Genomic DNA, 20,180 nt, shown 5'->3' on the forward strand with positions numbered 1-20,180 from the left:
CAGATGCAAAAATGGCAGATTTCAGGAAGACATGCAAATAACCCTTTTCTTCAGGTGAAGGGTTATAGAATAAGAAGATATCGACCTAGATGCATTTAGTAGAAAACTGGACGAAATGATATGTCTAGCCTAGGTCGGTCTGATCCTTTGGCTCTTAATAGAATGAGGTGGAAGGAAAAAATTCATGTAACCAAGAAGTTAGGGCAAAGACCATGGTGTGGTTATTGTAATCTAATAAAATAAGATATCACAGAGATATTTGCCAAAGGATACCTAGCAATATAAAGGCATTGAATGGAAGGATCAACATCCAAAACAGATAACCTAACTACCTATAGCTTATTTGCATGCTGCCCGCAAAGAAAGCTCAATTTGCTTTAAGGAACAAAATAAAGCTTGCATATAATAATTCAACCTCCCAGAAAACAACCAAAAAGCTTGTGGAAGACCAGAATAACAAGAATTCCATAAAGGTAATCAGCCACACGGAAGACTTCTACCACAATAGAACATGTTTTCTCAAAATCTGTGATAGAAATTGCCAAAAAATAGAGGCTCAGAATAACCCTTATTAGACTTCAGCCATTCTGCCATCCAAACTCCAATGGCTGCAAATAGATGCCCGCCATGAAGGAGACCAGCAACAACAATCTTATGTGACAGCAATATAAGTGTTTGAATGCAGCTTTAAAAACCCTAAATTCTAAACCCTTTGACAAAATCCCAAGAATTGATTGAGGGCACCCAAAAAATAACCATAAATCCCTGGGTACAGTCATCACAGCGTCTAGAAAGTAAAGAGAGAACAATGCAGGAACGTAACCATGTATGCTGCAAAAGACAGATACTTTGAATAGGTTTTTTCTTCAGCAAACATACCTCAAAGATTTTCGACTTGTCACAGAATGGTTGCAGAGCTTGCCCACAGAGGCATAGGCTATCAAATTTCCACATCAATAGAAATACCAACTTTAAAAAAGAATCTCTCCCAGTGGACCAGTTGCAAAGGCTGCTCACACAATAGTAGACCATCCATCTGCCACAACACACAACAAATCATTCAACCTTGCCATCAATATGACCACAAACACCACTATTTAAGAGAAGTTAGGGACATGGACAAGCGCAAACTTAATACCTCAGCACACCTGTTTTTTCAGAGTGCGTGGCAGATTTTCTGTCTGCCTTACCATAGTAATATGATATCTTGGGAGGGTATATATGTGAAAAAGAGCACAATAGGCAAATTCTTCGAACGTTGGAAGAATGGCTGCAGAAGTTGCGAAAATAACACACCTTCCATCTGCCATGCCATGGGTACAAAATAATAATAATAACAACAACAACTTCTATTACCCGCTTTAAGAAGGGGCAATGATGACAATAACAGCCACAGCAATAACAACCAATAAAGGTTATTGGTTTGCCTATCCGCTACAGACATTTACCCTTTAAAGCTATACAAGCAAATACCCGGGGCAGCATGTAATACCAACAAAATTCACAAACACTAAAAATAGACGGGAAAAAATGGCACAAACAAGTTCCCAAGAAAAAAAAAAGGCAATGCGCCAAACAATGTCCAATATTAAATCTTCCCAACATATTTTGTAATCATAAAGAAAACCAGTGCCTCTTTTGGGAAAATAGAAGTCAAATACTTGCAACAAAAATAAAAAAAGATCCATATTCGCCTTCGGCAAGTCACCTGATTCCAACCAATTACCATAGCTCAACCAATGCATTGGCTCTCAAGTACATAAAGGTTGCAGCAGTTGCCAGCTAGGTAGCTAGCCATCCAAGTTGTTGGGCCATTTGCATAACAAAGAGATCAATTTGGTCAAGATATACGGTCAGTAAAGCATCAATCACCTCCAAACATGCAAAAATTACATGCAATGGTGCTTGGCATATCATCATAGCCTCTAATGTGTGTGTGTTCTCAAGTATGCATGTGACAGTGATCGCAACCTCGCAGATGGTAAATTGGTGACAAGCACTCAATTCAAGGGCATGCACAGGCGAGGAGCGCAACTGCAACCTCAATAATCACCATTGCAGTCACCTTACAAATTTCTTAACTAATTCTTATTAAAAACAAGATTCATCAAGCCAAAAAATAATCTGAACTTTAGAAGATGTAAATATGGAAGTAATTGTAAGGCTCAGAACCACCCTACAATATCAGTTATACATTGGTCATTATCACAAAGGATAGAAAATAAGAAGAAGTGCCAACATACATACATCTCTTAACAACATATGGCTGCAGGTCAACACAACCCACACCGCCATAATTAGCATAGGGTTGTTCACCACAGCCTAGGACACAAGGATTTAAACATATTTAAGTCCTATAAAAGGCTTCTACAACAATAAAATATGATTCATTCAATCCAGAAAGAATGACAAAGAATGTCGGCTGCAACTTCTGCAACTTTAGAAGCTCTCTAATCTAAGATAACAGGAAACTTATAAAAGATGTCATAAATAGTATCAAGGCAAGTTGGCTAAAATCAAGAAGAGCGTCTAAAGTTTTACGTGGCCATAGAATACCTCTTAGATTGAAAGTTTTATAGAATAGTTGTTAGGCCAAGTATGATCTAAGGGGCTAAATGTTGGGGGGTTAAAAAATAATATACATAAAGGAAGGGCATGACTAAAATGAGAATGTTGAGATGGACGTCATGTGTAAGTGGGGACAACTGATTAATAAATGAATTTATCCAAAATAAAATAAGAGTGACACCTATTACTAAAAAGTTTAGAAATAACTGATTAAGATGGTACGGACATGTCCTTAAAAATCAGGTGGATGCCCTTAAAAGAAAATTGGAAGCTCTTCAAGGGAAGAGTTAAAGACAAGAAATAGAAGAATTTTAAAAAATGTTAAGTAGAAAAATTTACAAAACGATGGCTAAGCTTGGTTTATCTAGCCTTTTCACTCATGACAGAACATTGGAAACAAAAAAATTAATCTCGCCTTTTCTCTAAACTGTCACTAATTTAGGAATACAATTTTCTTCCTAAAAAGTCACCTAGTAGATGAGAAGATAAATAAGATATGTGCAATTATTAAAGGTCAGAAAATTGTCACTATTGAAGATTTCATGGAGATTTATGAAATAACACGTTTCATTATTTTACCTACTTTCCACTAATCCAAACACATCACTTATTTGCCACACTAACATGTACTATAAAGAAGAAAGCTGAGGCTCAAATCCACCCTTTTCATCACATTAATACAAAATAAGAACCAAATATGGCTACAGCAGCGATCAGCGCGCCATTTCATTTTTAAATCTTGTTTCCATGATCCAAACACAACCAAAATTTTGGTTTCTAAGATGCATAGCCAAGGCTAAAAGCCCACAACTAATTTCAGCCAAATGCATATTAGGCCCAATTCAACACAACAGCTTGAGCTGATAGCGCATGAGGGACAGACATATATATTAATATTGATGAGTACCAAATTTAATGATGGGAGATCATTAAACACCACAAAAAAGTTGTCATGCCATTTGAACATAGGAATTCAAGGGTGAATCATCACTGCCTCAAAAGACTAATAATAGAATTCAGAGACCACAAAACAATAAAAAACAGGACAAACTGAACTCCATGCTTTCTTAAGAAAACGGATAATATCAGAGTCATTAATAATTTCCTCAAAGAAAAAGGAAAATTGATCTGACCTTTTCATCAAAGAGAAAGCAGAATCAATGAATGGCTGCAGCAATAACCACCAAAGCCACGCTGTCATTTGATCCTAGGATTCTTCATGAACAGACATCACACATTTTATTTATGAGATTGACAAGCCTCTCACTTCAACCAATATTGTGAGAAGGAGTTCATCCCTCAACCTCTCACTTGGTCTTAATGTGAATGTGGTCTTCACACTCTTTCAAACAAGAACAATTACGAAACAATGCAAGAAAATAAAGCATGTTAAAGGACTTGATATCTCACTCTTCCGATTCATAGCAACCAAGGAGCTGTTTCCAGCCATGGACAAACACATCACAGATGGTTTTATTTATTTATTTATTTTGATAGCAATGCCTTTTTTTTCCTTTTCCTTCCATCATTTTCAGAGGAACCAAGAGGCAAGGGGCTCAGATCTGACCTTTTTTTTAATCAGAAATAAACACTGAATCAAGGGCTGCAGCAATAGCTGCCACGCCACCTGATCCTGAGGCCCTTGTATGTCAAATCATCACAGCCACACGAAGACAAGAGTGTCGCATTGCCATTAACAAGCATCATCTTCATCTTCATCATGGTAGTAGTAGTAGCAGCAGCAGAGAGTTCAAACCCCTCCCAACTTAATGGTTGAGGTTCGTTGTTCGCCCCACATTTTCATATACTCTCTTCAATCCTCTGTTAAGGGTAATTTTGAAAAAAAAAATAATAAATACTTAAAAATGGCAAAATAAAAAGTAACATGGATTTGTGAAAGATACAAAAGAACTGAGGGAGTAATTAATTCCTTTAATGTGGAGAAAGTACTCACTTCGTTCCTTTTTATCTGTCATAAATCCTTGGTTTTTTTATCTGTTACAAATCCATGTTCCTTTTGGACTTGTTCCTTTTTATCTGTTACAAATCCTAAATTTTGTAAAATAACTAAGTTTCTTGGTATATGAGATTCGGTTAACCACGACAAATAAAAAAGAATGGAAAGAGTACATATACATAGAGAGAGAGGAAGAGGGGGAGGCTCAGATCTGACCTTTTTTTTTATGATAGATAAAAATTGAATCGAGGACTGCAGCAGTAGCTGCCACACCACTCGATCCCTCGACTCTTCTAGGGCAAATCATCACAGCCAAGAGAACACAAGAGCGCAGCATTGCAATTAATAAGTATCATCATCAATGGCAGTAGTACTGATAGTAGTAAAAGCAAAGAAACAGTTAGGGCTCTGAATGAGCCGAGCCTGAGCAACCTCGTAAACTCACAGAGAAGAGGCTCGGATTCGCCATTAATCTGCAGTACCACCAAGACCCGTCCTCTTCTCCCACACCACAACAGAACGGGAGCAGCGGTTGCCTGCCAAGTACCAGGCCATCCAAGCCGCTACAGTGATCAGCCCCACCATTTCCTTTTCAATTCATGTTTCCATGATACAAACACAACCTAAATTTTGGCTTCTCAGATGCATAGCAAAGGCCAAGACCCGCAGAACTCAGTTCGGCCAAATGTATATTAGGCTCATTTAAACACAATAGCTTAAACTGAAAGAGCGAGAGACACAGACTATCTTGATAAGTACCAAATTTAATGATGGGAGATTATTAAATACCACAACAAAGTTGCAACAACAGACAAAGAATAGAATTAAGAGACCACAAATCAATAAAAAAACAGGACAAACTGAACCTCATGCTTTCTTAAGAAATTGGATAATATCAGAGTCAATGTTAATTTCCTCAAAGAAAAAGGAACATTGATCTAACCTTTTTATCAAAGAGAACGCAGAATCAATGAATGGCAGCAGCAATAACCACCAAAGCCGCCTCGCCAATTGATCCTGGGACTCTTCATGAACAAACTTCACAACTCTTTTTTTCATAAGATTGGCAAGCCGCTCACCTTAACCAATGTTGAGAGGGAGTTGATCCCTAAACCTCTCACTTGGCAAGAGAGAAAGTTACCATCATCCTACTGTGAATGTGGTCTTCACACGCTTTTAGAACAAGAACAATTATTAAACAATGCAAAAAAATAAAGCATGCGCGAGGACTTGATATCTCACTCTTCCGATTCATAGCAATCAAGGGGCTGTTTCCAGCCATGGGCAAACACATCACAGACCACACACACACACATAATTGAAGTTCGGGAAGTTCCCATCGAAATTCAATATGAATCTTTGGGCTTGGATGGTTTTATTTATTTATTTAATTATTTTGATAGCATTGCCTTCTTTTCTTTTCCTTCATCATTTTCAGAGGAACCAACAGGCAAGAGGCTCAGATCTGACCTTTTTTTTTCAATCAAGGGATCTTGAGGCTCTTCTATGTCAAATCATCATAGCCACGCGAATACAAGAGTGCAGCATTGCCATTAACAAGCATCATCATGGTTGAGGTCACGAGTTCAAACCCCTCCCAACTTAATGGTTGAGATTCGTTGCGCGCCCCACATTTATCATATACTCCCTTCAATCCTTTTTACTTGTTCCTTTTAATTAATTCTTTTGATGCGGAGAAAGTATATATATAGAGAGAGAGCGAGAGGAGAAGGAGGTGGAGGAGGAGGCTCAGATTTGACCTTTTTTTATCAGAAATAAAAACTGAATCAAGGACTGCAGCAGTAGCTGCCACGCCACTCGATCTCAGGACTCTTCCAGGGCAAATCATCACAGCCAAGTGAACACAAGAGCGTGGCATTGCAATTAATAAGTATCATCATCAGCATCGTCATCATTGGCAATAGTCCTGGTAGTAGTAGTAGCAAAGAAACAGTTAGGGCTCTGAATGAGCCGAGCTTGAGCAACCTCATAGAATCACAGAGAATAGGCTCGGATTCACCATTAATCCATGGTACCACCAAGACCTCTCCTCTTCTCCCACAACATCCCCTCCCTCTAGCAGAACTGGAGCAGCGGTTGCCTGCTGAGGAGCAGGCCATCCGAGCTGCTACACCATCGCTACATAGAGAGAGAAGAGAGGAGGAGCAACAAAGAAGAGGAATCAATCAACGATGGAGATACCACACACCTTCACACGCTGCGATCGCATTCAAAGGTGATTAGGGCATCGTCATTGTCTCCAAAGTGAGACAAGAGAAAGAGAACCAGAAGCAGCAGCAATGGGAATTGGAATGCGAAGAGGAAAAGAAGAGCATGACACCATGAGATGAGGAGGAATCACAGAAAGCTTGAAGAAAAGAGAGAGAAGAGAGCGGCAAAGGAACAGAAGAGCATGGCACCATGAGATGAGGAGGAATCATTTATTGATTTACAATGGAAGAGTGTCCGCCCAGATTTTTTGGAGTAACAGTGGTCATGTCCCTGACTCTCCACCGATAGCATAAAAAAGAGGCATCTGGGTGCTCAACCTTCAGGCAGAACCCTTCACGAAAAACATTTCTATTTATATGCCTTCCAGGCAGGCATGCAAATTAAAGAAAAGGAAATATTTACCTGCCCAGAGAGGAGAATCTATCTGAGAGACTGGCATGAATCATCCGTCAACTTCCGAGTTTTTGTGTTACAGAAAGCATTGCTAACTCGTAAACTGGTATAGTTTTGTCAATCTTAAAAGCCAGATCATATTCTCCATGCTTATAACAAATATTGAGCAGCTGTTTCTTTGCCTCATGAACTGGAGTTTTTCCTCTCTTAAGCATCATGTCTAAGGTTTTGTGACCTGCCTGCAAACTTCCTCTTCCAAGAGCATGAAGAGCAATTTGTTATATTTATCATGCTGTGGTATAAAGCCAAGTAGACCATTTCCTCAAATAGCCTAAATGCAAGATCGCTAGCATGACTTTGACAGAGGCAGTCAAGTAATCTATGACATAAAGATTTGCTAGGGAAAAACCCTCTCTTTCGCATCATCTGAAAAAGAGATAATGCCACCATCCCTCTTTGAGCGATAGAATAACCTTAAATGTGTATCAAAAGTAACATTATCAGCCATGCAACCATCCCTGTTCATCGGGTTAAATAATTCTGTCACATGATCAGTCTCACCAGAATTGATATGGGCACCCATTAAGATGGTACATGCTACTTGGTCAAGTACAACACCGGCTTTGTCCATAGAATCTATGAGGGCATTAACATTGTTTCTCATATTAGCTCAGCAAAACCCATTAATCATCCCATTATAAATACGCAAATCCAGAACCAAGCCAACATCCTGAAGATGTAGTACATACTCCCTAGCTAGCTCAATTTTTTTCTTTAGTAGTTCCACATCAGATATTTTGAGTTAGCTTTCCTGGCACAATAGTATTTCATGATAACAACTTAAAAAGTAAGCACCTTGCTTCCTCCAATTTTACAGCTAAAGTAAGTTCCATTTTTTCACGCCACGAGACATTTCCACATATACCACTGATCACAGCTCCAAATGTGATAAGATCAGGTTAAACCTGGTTCCTCACCATCAATGCAATTAGATCTAGTCCAAAGCGAACATCCCCTTTCTTAAGGAACTGGTTTATGAGCATTGTGTATAGGATTGTGCCTGGCACAAAACCATCCACCAGCATCATATGCAGATCTTTGCCCGCCATTCTAAACAGGTTAGTCTTTACCAGTCCATTTATAAGAGCACAGTAAGCATGGGAACTCGGTCGAATATCACGATAGACCATCTCATCAAACAGATATCGAGCGTCAACACTGTTTTCCATCTTTGAATAATTGTTGATGAGTGCGGTGTAGATCCCTTTAAACATGAAAATTAACATATCAAGAATCAGTTAAAATTCTTCAAACATGAAAGGGCGTCTGAAGCACTAGATGCCATTTGTAGCATAAAAGTGCCCTAAGAAAAACAAAAACACTAAGACATAAATCATGTGAATAATAACACCGATGTAAGCTTGTATCACTTTTTGATATTATTGACCAATCACAATCTCACACAGTCACTAAGATAACATGTCGTTTGATCTCCCAGGCATGTTAAACAGCAATGATTTCTTCTTGAAAAACAAGGAGACACCACGATTTTACAATTATATTAACATTAAGCCTCAAGTTTTATTCCACAGATGAACCAGAATAAAGTAAAAAAAAAAATAATGATAGCTCCAAGAGAAATATAGTAAATGGTTAACATGGACAATATTTTTTATTAAATTATTGACTCAATGATTAACTATTTTACTTGCAAGTTAGTTACAATATCGGTACAACAAATTATAGAAATAGGGTATAAAAATGCATCAAACTTAAGATTTTCTTTAGGCTTGCCTGAATTTTCTCTCATGGTTGAAACATGGCCAAAACCTGTGCTAACCCAAAGATCCTCCTGGTTGGCCTGAAGGTCAAACCACAGAATAAAGTTATTACCAAAGCATCAGATATAAAGCCGACAAAAATCTTAACATGCCTGTTATCGCAAATTTTCATAAGTCTTCATTTTACTTTTTACAAATATAATTAGTTTGATTGAGATCCCACATCCAACTGCAATCTAGAAAAAGAACATGGCAAACTAGTTCTCTGTTTCAATAGCAACAATTTTGGAACTGCTCTATCTTAAAATGATAGAGGCCGCATCAAACTTTTGATAACCATTACCTGATAGGTCAATGCAGAATTCAAAACGGAAACCAGAAAGAGGCTCAGTTTCACCCTGCTATTAGGAAAATGATAATGGCTGCAGATGGTAGCCAGCAAAATCTAGCCAGCCTTTCCATGTTGCCTCGCCATCCATCCCATTCCAATTTCAGGTTTTTCATATTTCTGCAAACTGAGGAGCTGTTTGGTAATTTCACTCTTTTTCAGGGAGTGCAAAGTAAAAAACTAATCAACTTTCTCTTTTCCTTCGATCCAAGCACAAGTTGGTTTCAGGGGAAATCATCACAGCCTCTTGAGACATGAATGGACACAAGAAAGATAAAAATGAAGGAACACAAAAGTCATGTTCAGAACAATGGAATGGATGCAAATGGAACACATGTACCAGCCTTGAATTGCTATTCACTTGAGGCAAAATTATAGACATGCATGATGCTATCAGTTAAATATGCATACACCCAACAAAATTTCCATTTGCATGTATAGATATATACCCCTATAAAACTCATCTCAAAATGGCTGCAGGATCACAACCTGCCACGTCCATTGCTACAAAGCAGTTGATTGAAGCAGGATTTGGTTCATGAATATATAGAATGATATGTCTAATCTTGGTCGATCTGATTTTTGGCTCCTGATAGAATGAGGTGGAAGGAAAAAATTCATGTAACCAAGAAGTTAGCACAAAAATCATGTTGTAATTAATATCACAGATATATTTGCCAAAGGATACCTAGCATTATAAAGGCTTTGAATGGAAGGATCAACATCCATAACAGATTACCTAACTACCAATAGTTTATTTGCATGCTGCCCACAGAGAAAGCTCAATTAGCTCTAAGGAACAAAATAAATTTTGCGTAAAATAATTTAGTCTCCCAGAAAACAACCAAAAAGCTCGTAGAAGACCAGAATAACAAGAATTCCATGATGCCAATCAGCCACATAGAAGACTTCTACAACAATAGAACATGTTATCTCAAAATCTCTGTGATAGAAATTGCCACAAACAAACTAGAGGCTCAGAACAACCCTCATTAGACTTCAGCAATTCTGCCATTCAAACTCCAATGGCTGCAAATAGATGCCCCGCCATGAAGGAGACCAGCAACAACACACTTATGTGACAGCAATATAAGTGCTTGAATGCAGCTTTAAAAACCCTAAATTCTAAACCCTTAAACAAAATCACAAGAATTGATTGAGGGCACCCAGAAAATAACCATAAATCCCTGGGCACAGTCATCACAGCCTCTAGAAAGTAAAGAGAGAGCAATGCAGGAACGAAGCCATGTATGCTAGGTTTATTCTTCAGCAAACACACCTCAAAAATATTCTACTTGTCACAGGATGGCTGCAGAACTTGCCCACAGAGGAATAGCCTATCAATTTTCCACATCAATGGAAATACCAACTTTAAAAAAGAATCTCTCCCAGTGGACCAACAGCAAAGGCTGCTCGCACAATAGTAGACCATCCATCTGCCACAACACACAACAGGTCATCATTCAGCCTTAAGATCAATATGACTTTTTTTTTCCTTTTTGACAAATAGATTTTGAGAAGTCAGGGACATGCACAAGTGTCGACTTAATACCTCAGCACACCTCTGACTTCAGCTTGTGTCGCAGACTGTCTGTCTGCCTTGGCATAGTAATATATCTTGGGCGGGTATATATGTGAAAAACACCACAATAGGCAAATTATTCGAATGCTGGAAGAATGGCTGCAGAAGTTGCGAAAATAACACGCCTTCCATCTGCCATGCCATGGGTACAAAATAATAACAACAATGATAATAATAACAACTACTTATACTACACGCTTTAATAGGGGGCAACGACAACAACAATAACAACAGCAATAACAACCAATAGAGGTTATTGGTTTGCCTATCCGCAGCAGACATTTACCCTTTAAAGCTATACAAGCAAATAAATTTCTTACATTTTTACAACAGTACATTAAGCAACTACCTGCTTTAATAGGTTGCCCGCTGAATAGCAGACCATCCATCTGCTCGCCATTTGAAGGACTGGTTTTTGCGAGGCTATAATAGCAACCACCCACTTTCATAGGGCATAGAAGCAATTCCCACAAATAAATAAATAAATAAAATTGAACGAGATCATCTCCTTTGCATTATTTGTAAAGCCAGCTGAGAAAAGGTAACGTAAGTATAACAGCCTCCAAACTCAAACTTATAATTTTTAATTGCTAAAATTTCCTTGTGCTGATAGATTTATAATGAAAATCGAATTATTTAGAGCTCTCACCATAATGGAAATTTACATGTGCTAATAGATTTTTTATCTTAAGATATGCTTAACATATAAATTAATTATTGCTCAGAAAGACACCTAACATGTAGCTTAATCAATTCTTTATCCTTACTGTTCAGCCAATAAATCCAAAAGTGTAGCATTATCATCGTTGACTTCTGCTGATTATCCTATCCTCAGCTCAAGAATTGACACAATAATTTTGGCGTCCAAGCTGTTGGTAAACATAGGACTTTTGATTGAAAAACAATAATTAATAGGTGATATAATGGAGGCTCAGAATCACCAACTAAATACAGCTAACAAGCTGAACATACTCCAATGGCTGCAAACACTTGCCTCGCCATCTTTCGAGATCACAGTGCAAACGGTACATACACCCGCATTGCATTAGTCAAAATAAAAATAAAAAGCAGCATAGGTTGCCTTCATAATATCAGGCCATTCATATGCCTCGCCATAGAGAGCATGATAATTAATAAGGACACATACGACTTGGTGAAAAACAAAATAAGTCACCTTGGTGAAAAACAACTCTTCCAAAAAAGAAAAAACACCCGGGGAAAAATATAAAGCTCATCAGAATACATGTGATATATAGTAAATGATAAAAATCAAATTAGAAGAGATCATGCCTTAATCAACTTAGGGCCTACTTATCTTAACAAGAAATAGGAAAAAGATAAGAAGTAGCAAACCTCACCGGTGGAGACGGTGAGGATTAGAGAGAAGGAGCAAATCGAGGACATTAGACAAGCTTCCAGGATGAAAAAGGAACTACAACATCTATTGCTTCATCGTCACAAGATCGGAACCTAATAGACAAGAAAATACAACATGGATAAGAAATAGAAACCCCACCAGAACCTCACGATGAGACGGAGATGATCAAGGGAAGAAAAATCCCACCACAGCCAACGAGGTTTCAAAGAAGTATCCGAGAAATACAAAAACTTCAGAGATCACCAGAACGGAAATAATTAGAAATGGAGGACACAACATCACAAGTGTCAACAATAAAAATGATCCACAGTGAGTTAGAGACAGAGATGGGGGGTGCCCTGCTCTCGCGGTCCCTGGGAAGTGTTTTTGTATACCTTAACTTGGGGGTTGGGAATAATTTTTAAAACTATTAAAAAAATAATTAAATCAATTTTATAAAAACGTACTTGCTATTAAACAAAATTTAATTAGGTAAATACAATAAATTTCACCATAAAATCAATTTTAAACTATATTATTTCCAACCTAAATTCAAAATAAAATCACCACATATATTCCAGATTTTATCTATTAATATTGTTGAATTTATTTAAAATTTAAGATGAAATTTAAAAATAGACTGCCTATAAACTCATCATTAGGTGAAAATAACTTTAAAAATTCAAAGCAAAACAAACAAGTAACCCTTTAGTAAACGTATTGTCTACCACAACATATGACCTTTATACTCATTCAAAACCGGGCTTAGTACCATAATTACGAAAAAACATCAAATAGTTACATAAAAACAGTCTTCCAAGGCCTCTTCATCTTTAATTTGAAGTAAACTAAGCCAGATGGAGAAATTGAAATGACAAAGCAGCCCGACAAAAAACCAAGATACTTCTGCCTAGATAGCCATTTAAAAAATCTCATCATATATAAGAGGCGATACATATCCATACAAACTACAATCCTATTTGTAAGCAAATAACATTTTCATCGAATAATATTAAAGCTAAACAACAAACAGATTGCATGAAATTGACTAATTAACTGAGTGTGTCCATGAATAGTGTGTAGGATTAGCAAACATTTTTAAATATACAACCTCGGTGCCTGATACTATCAGCTTAAACCTTTACCATTGTGATATTTTGTTTGCATTTTACCTATACATGCAAAATGCTTCACAAATTAATACCTTCATAGCAATTTCCAGTGCCACATTATTAGCCAAATATCAAATAACAGCAAAATGACAAAGTAGACCGGATACTGTAACATTTTAAAAAACAGAATGAATCATATTGCAACGACAGGACAGAAACCAGGAACATTTTTTGAAACAGATTTGAAAATAGACAGAGAACAACATTTTCAAAAGATTTGGAAATAAACAGATTTGAAAGCAGTTATATTTTCAAAAGAGAACAACATGTGCAACTGAAACACTAAAACAAGGCTCAGATTCACCTTCCGTTTGGTCATGAAATTTCAACCAAACACCATAGCTCCACAAATTCACCAGCAGTCAGCACTTGAAATGGAATAGTTCCATAGGTCGCCAGCAAGGTAGCTGGCAATCCAAGCAAGCTTGCAATTACCATCAGCAGAGAAATGATGTATACATAGCTAGTGGCTACACCTTCAACCACACAAAGATCACAAGGTGATTCATATCATCATTGCCGGCATGAAGGCAATGTTTTAACCCACATGGAAAGAACAAAACTGTTTTGCCCCACACTTCAAAGCCAATTTTTTTTAGCAAATAAAAACTAACCCACAGTTTGCAGCTATTTCAAAAGAACGACGGAATTATAGTTTAGGCCTCCTTAACCAACATGCCTCTTCCAGGCACAAAAGTCATCCAGCGAGAATAACCAACCAATACATCTGCAATAATATAATGATGCAGTGGTTGCCAGCAGACTGCAGCTGGCTTAGCAGCTGACCATCCAGACTGCTTTATCATTCCCGTCATTTTAAGAAGAATATCTGAACCAACCAATAAATCAGAGAGAAAATCAGAGCATCAAACAAACAAAGCCATTGATGGGGGCCATGTTGATCATTTCAAACTAGATTTACATGCGAAGTAAATATGAATATGAATGTATAAATCAAGGTTTCCTATACAATATAGCAACTAAGGGTCCCAAATTGGCTAAGTCATTAAATATGAATATGAATGTATAAGTCAAGGTCTACTATACAAACTTTTTAGTAATCTGCACAACAAATTGTGTATGGTTAAAACATTACATCAAACCTTGTTAATACAATCATTAGCCTTATGGCTTAACTTTCATAATTACCAAGGGCAGCATGCAATTCTGACAAATTTCACAAACACTAAAAATAGAGGGGGAAAAATGGCTCAAACAAGTTCCCAAAAAAAAAAGGGTAATGCGTCAAAAAACATCCACAATTAAATCTTGCCAATATATTTTGAAATAAACAAGAAAACCCAGTGCCTCTTTTGGAAAAATATAAGTCACATATACTTGCAACAAAAATAAAACAAGGCTCAGATTCGCCTTCTGCAAGTCACCTGATTCCAACCAATTACCATAGCCAACCAATGCACTGCATCTCAGGTACGTAAAGGTTGCAGCGGTTCCCAGCTAGGTAGCTGGCCATCCAAGCTGTTGGGCCATTTAAATAACAGAGAGGCCAAGTTGGTCAAGAGGTGTGGTCAGTAAAGCATCAATGACCTCCAAACATGCAAAAATTACATGCGGTGGTGCTTAGCATATCTTCATCGCCTCTAATGTGACTGTGTTCTCCAGTATGCATGTGACAGTGACCGAGGGCTTGCAGAATTTTTTTTTTTTTCCTGACAAATTGGTGACAAGCCCCCATTTAACTAATTCAAGTGCATGCACAGGCGTGGAGCGCAACCGCAAGCTCAACATAAACCTGTGCTCTTACCTTACGAATTCCTTAACTAATTCTTATCAAAAACAAGATTCATCACACCAAAAAATAATCTTAACTTTAGAAGATGTAAATATGGAAGGAATTGTAAGGCTCAGAACCACCCTTCAATATCAGTCACACATTGGTCATTATCACAAAGGATAGAAAATAATAATAAGAAGAAGAACAAGAACAAGAAGAACAAGAAGAAAAAGAAAATGAAGAGCCAACATACTGAAATCTCTTAGCAACATATGGCTGCAGGTCAACACAACCTGCCCCGCCATAGTTGGCATAGGGTTGTTCATCACAGCCTCTAGGACACAAGGATTTAAACATATTTAAGTTCTATAGAAGGCTTCTACAACAATAGAATATGATTCATTCAATCCAGAAAGAATGACAAAGAATGTCGACTGCACCTTCCAACTGTTATTTCCAGTAGTAGTGAAATAACAAACAGCTGACAAGTGGCACTTGGCAGTTGCACCACTCCACGGCATAAATATAACAAAAAAAAGGAACATCTTGGGGGAAAAAAAGCCCGCCTGCATGTGCACAAACATGCATGAATACAATCCATGTGCAAACAAACTATTAGGAAGAATCTGCACATAGAATAAGAGAAGGAAAGTGTTCCCTTTTGCAACTTGAAACGGCAAAGGCACCCACTAACTTACGACACAATGACGTCACAGTCAGCAAAGAAGACCGGCAGGCGGCAGCAGCAGCAGCAATAACAAAAATAATAACAACAACATCAACAACTTCAAAAGTCAAGCTCAGATCTGACCTTGAATCAAACACAACGCTGAAACAAGTATTAGGGATGGCTGCAGAAGCGGCATGGAGAATCACCCCTAACCTTAGCTGCCCTGCCATCTAAACCCAACACTCTTTGAGGTCAAATCACCACCTATAGTACTCTCCTCCAACACAATGTGCATGATATTTGTCATGAGACAAGAAATTTTATGAGGTTATTATGTAATTTCATTTTTCCAAAGACATATATGCGTGTGTGACCCAAGAGCTGAAATCAAACTTAATATTATCTTATTTTTCTAAACCAAAAGGATGACACTAAGATTGGTAGAGACAAAAAAATTTTAATACCTAAGCTCTCTAATCTAAGATAACAGGTAACTAAGTTTTATGTGGACATAGAATACCCCTTAGATTGAAAGTTTTATAGAATAGTTGTTAGGCCAAGTATGATCTAAGCGCCTAAATGTTGGGTGGTTAAAAAATATTATACATAAAGAATGGGCATGACTGAAATGAGAATGTTGAGATGGGGGTCATGTGTAAGTAGGAAGAACTAATTAATAAATGAATTTATCCAAAATAAAATAAGAGTGACAACTATTACTAAGTAAGAAAAAACTGATTAAGATGGCCCGGACATGTCTTTACAAATAAGGCAGATGCCTAAGAAGAAAAATGGAAGCTCTTCAAGGGGAGAGTTATAGACAAGAAATAGACGAACTTAAAAATGTGTTTGGTAGAAAATTTACAATATGATGTCTAAGCTTGGTTTATCTATCCTTTCACTTATGACAGAGCATCGTGAAGGCGAAAAATTAATCTACTTTCACTAATTTAGGAATACAATTTTCTCCCTAAAAAGTCACCTAGCAGAGGAGAAGATAAATAAGATATGTGCAATTATTAAAGGTCAGAAAATCATCACTACTGAAGATTTCATGGAGATTTATGAAATAACACTCTTCATTTTTTTACCTACTTTCAACTAATCCAAACACATCACTTATTTGCCATGCTTACATTTACTATAAAGAAGAAAGCCAAGGCTCAGATCCACCCTTTTCATCACATTAATACAAAATAAGAACCAAATATGGCTGCTGCAGTGATCAGCCCAGCCATTTCTTTATCAATTCTTGTTTCCATGATCCAAACACATGCATAGCCAAGGCCAAAACCCACAGAACTCAGTTCAACCAAATGTACATCCCAATTCAACACAATAGCTTAAGCTGACAGTGCTAGAGACACAGACTTATATATTCATTTCAATAAGTACCAAATTTAATGAAGCAAAATTATTAAATACCACAACAAAGGTGCCATACCATTTGAACACAGGAATTCAAGGGTGAATCATCACTGCCTCTAATGACAAAATAGAATTGAGAGACCACAAATCAATAAAAAAAGGACAAACTAAACCCCATGCTTTCTTTAGAAATTGAATATTATCAGAGTCATTGTTAATTTCCTCAAAGAAAAAAGCAACACCGATCTAACCTTTTCATCAAAGAGAATGCAGAATCAATGAATGGCTGCAGCAATAACCACCAAAACGACCTTGCCATTTGATCCTGGGGCTCTTTATGAACAAACTTCACACTTTTCTTTCTTTTTTTTTTTATGAGATTGACAAGCCGCTCACTTCAACCAATATTGTGAGAGGGAGTTGATCTTTCAACCTCTCACTTGGCAAGGGAAAAATTACCATCATTTGAATGTGAATGTGGTCTTAACACGCTTTCAAAACAAGAACAATTCTGAAACAATGCAAGAAAATAAAGCATGCGAGAGGACTTTATATCTCATTCTTCCGATTCATAGCAGCCAAGGAGCTGTTTCCAGTGGCCAAACACATCACAGGCCACACACACACACACACACATAATTGAAATTTGGACCTTGGATGATTTTATTTATTTATTTATATTTATTTATTTATTTATTTATTTATTTTGATAGCATTGCCTTCTTTTCTTTACCTTCATCATTTTCTGAGGAGCCAAGAGGCAAGAGGCTAAGATCTGACCTTTTTTTTTAATCAAAGATAAACACTGAATCAAGGGCTGCAGCAATAGCTGCCACGCCACTCGATCTTGAGGCCCTTCTATGTCAAATCATCACAGCCACGCGAAGACAAGAGTGCAGCATTGCCATTAACAAGCATCATAGTCATCATCATCATCATCATCTTCATCATCACCATCATGCTAGTAGTAATAGTAGTAGTAGCAGAGAGTTCAAAGGTCGCGAGTTCAAACCCGTCCCAACTTAATGGTTGAGGTTCCTCGCTCGCTCCTCATTTATCATACACTCCCTCCACGAAAAGTTCTCAACTAAAGAAGACCGGAGAGCGTAAAAAGGAACGGAGAGAGTATATATATATATATATATATATATATATATATATATAGAGAGAGAGAGAGGAGGAGGAGGAGGAGGCTCAGATCTGACCTTTTTTTTTATCAGAGATAAAAATTGAATCAAGGGCTGCAGAAGTGGCTGCCACGCCACTCGATCTCTCGACTCTTCTAGGGCAAATCATCACAGCCAAGAGAACACAAGAGCGCAGCATTGCGTCATCATCAATGGCAGTAGTACTAGTAGTAGTAGCAGAGAAACAGTTAGGGCTCTGAATGAGCCGAGCTTGAGCAACCTTATAGAAACACAGAGAAGAGGCTCGGATTCGCCATTAATCCATGATACCACAAAGACCCCTCCTCTTCTACCACACCACACCAACCCTTCCCTCTAGGAGGACGGGAGCAGCGGTTGCCTGCCGAGGAGCAGGCCATCCAAGCCGCTACACCATCGTTACAGAGAGCGAAGAGACGTACAGCAAAGAAGAGGAATCCATCAACGATGGAGAGTTGGAGACATCACACACCTTCGCACGCTGCGATCGCATTCGAAGGTGATTAGGGCATCGTCATGCCCTCCAAAGCGAAACAAGGAGAGCAGAAGCAGAAGCAGCGATGGAATGGAAAAAGGAGAGAGAAGGAACACAAACACAGACACTTTTTTATTTTTTTTTCAAGGAATACCTCAAATATCTTATTTTTCATATTATATAATCAAGGTCGTAAATATTATGGAAAATTACTGTTCACCCCTCGTAATTTTCAAAACTTTCCAAAAACCCCCTCTTACTTTTACACACCCCGTACAGTCCTTCCGTTAGTGTTTAACTTCCCTTTTACCCCCTACCGTTCACTTCAAATGGGTCCATGTTGTGAAATCCCATTTTTGGCCTGAAAATCATGGGGAAAGAAAAGCGCCAAAATAACATCATGCTCAACCTTTTGAGGGCTTTCAGCTGGTTTTCGATGAGACAATGCCGAGGAGTTGCATTACATCTTGTTGTTCTCCTCATTATCATACCCGAAATATATAAATCGGTTTCTCAAACAGAAAATGAAATTGATTTCCATCGGATTGGTCAAGTGCACTTCATCTTCAAAACGAGTCGTAGTCGATTTTATTGTCGAGAGCACGAAAGATGTGCCATCGTCGCCTTCTCGCTTTATGGTTGTAAAAGTTGTATTACGACGAGAAGAACTATTGTTTAAATAATGTTTAACTATTTGCTATTATCCGCTTTAAATATATTACTAATATGTTTAATAATTGTCATATCCGTTTAATACTTGCCATCTCCGCTTTAACATTATCTTTTACATGTATAACTATTAATATTAACGTGTAAATTATCAAAGTCTCGCAGAAAAGCGGAGATCTTTTTCGCTTTGATCCGAATTGTTGGCAGGGTGGCACGGGCAGTGGCAAGGTTATGGTATCCCGTGCATAAGAATTAATGCCGTCATTAATTCTTACGCACTGTGAACATAAATATCCGAACACTCGCTCGTTCTCATCGACCAATGTCGGCCATCGTGCGCTTTAACTTTTTTTCTCGAATATGAAGAGTCACCGCTGTGGAATTCACACCATAAATAACTGGAAGAACCCTCCCCACGGACAACCACTCCTCGTCGTCCTCATCATCCTCCTCCTCCTCCTCGCTCCTCCTCTTCCCATGGACAACCACTCTATCTGAAAAGGATGTTTCGTGAACCTTCTTCCTTATCTTGAGAATCATTTAGCCGCAATCACGCAACAAGTTAAACTATCTTTTTCGCCCTAGTCGAAATGCTCCTCATAATCGCTCGAATGCGAGAGGATTCTTCACGGTGGATGACTGGGCAAGCAATTAGCGAGCATTTCGA

At 37.9% G+C, this 20,180-nt stretch overlaps 2 long non-coding RNA genes across 6 annotated transcripts; both read right to left on the bottom strand.

Moving 5' to 3' along the window:
• Positions 1-1,979: 1,979 nt before the first annotated feature.
• Positions 1,980-8,410, bottom strand: LOC120251526. 2 transcript variants are annotated; one of them, XR_005533438.1, is made up of 3 exons: positions 7,160-8,410; positions 4,523-7,088; positions 1,980-4,389 (listed from the first exon to the last, which is right to left on the bottom strand). It is a non-coding gene; the product is annotated as an uncharacterized LOC120251526 (long non-coding RNA). The 2 variants fall into 2 exon arrangements; XR_005533437.1 differs by having other exon boundaries at positions 1,980-7,088.
• A 529-nt stretch (positions 8,411-8,939) lies between these two features.
• Positions 8,940-18,979, bottom strand: LOC120251514. Of its 4 annotated transcripts, none has more exons than XR_005533436.1 (5): positions 13,735-18,979; positions 11,251-11,432; positions 10,872-11,033; positions 9,275-10,755; positions 8,940-9,011 (listed from the first exon to the last, which is right to left on the bottom strand). It is a non-coding gene; the product is annotated as an uncharacterized LOC120251514 (long non-coding RNA). The 4 variants fall into 4 exon arrangements; XR_005533431.1 differs by having other exon boundaries at positions 11,251-12,371; XR_005533430.1 differs by lacking the exon at positions 13,735-18,979 and having other exon boundaries at positions 11,251-12,708.
• Positions 18,980-20,180: the final 1,201 nt, after the last annotated feature.

This window comes from Dioscorea cayenensis, chromosome 3 (assembly GCF_009730915.1).
Source record: "Dioscorea cayenensis subsp. rotundata cultivar TDr96_F1 chromosome 3, TDr96_F1_v2_PseudoChromosome.rev07_lg8_w22 25.fasta, whole genome shotgun sequence".
NCBI classification, from domain to species: Eukaryota; Viridiplantae; Streptophyta; class Magnoliopsida; order Dioscoreales; family Dioscoreaceae; genus Dioscorea; species Dioscorea cayenensis.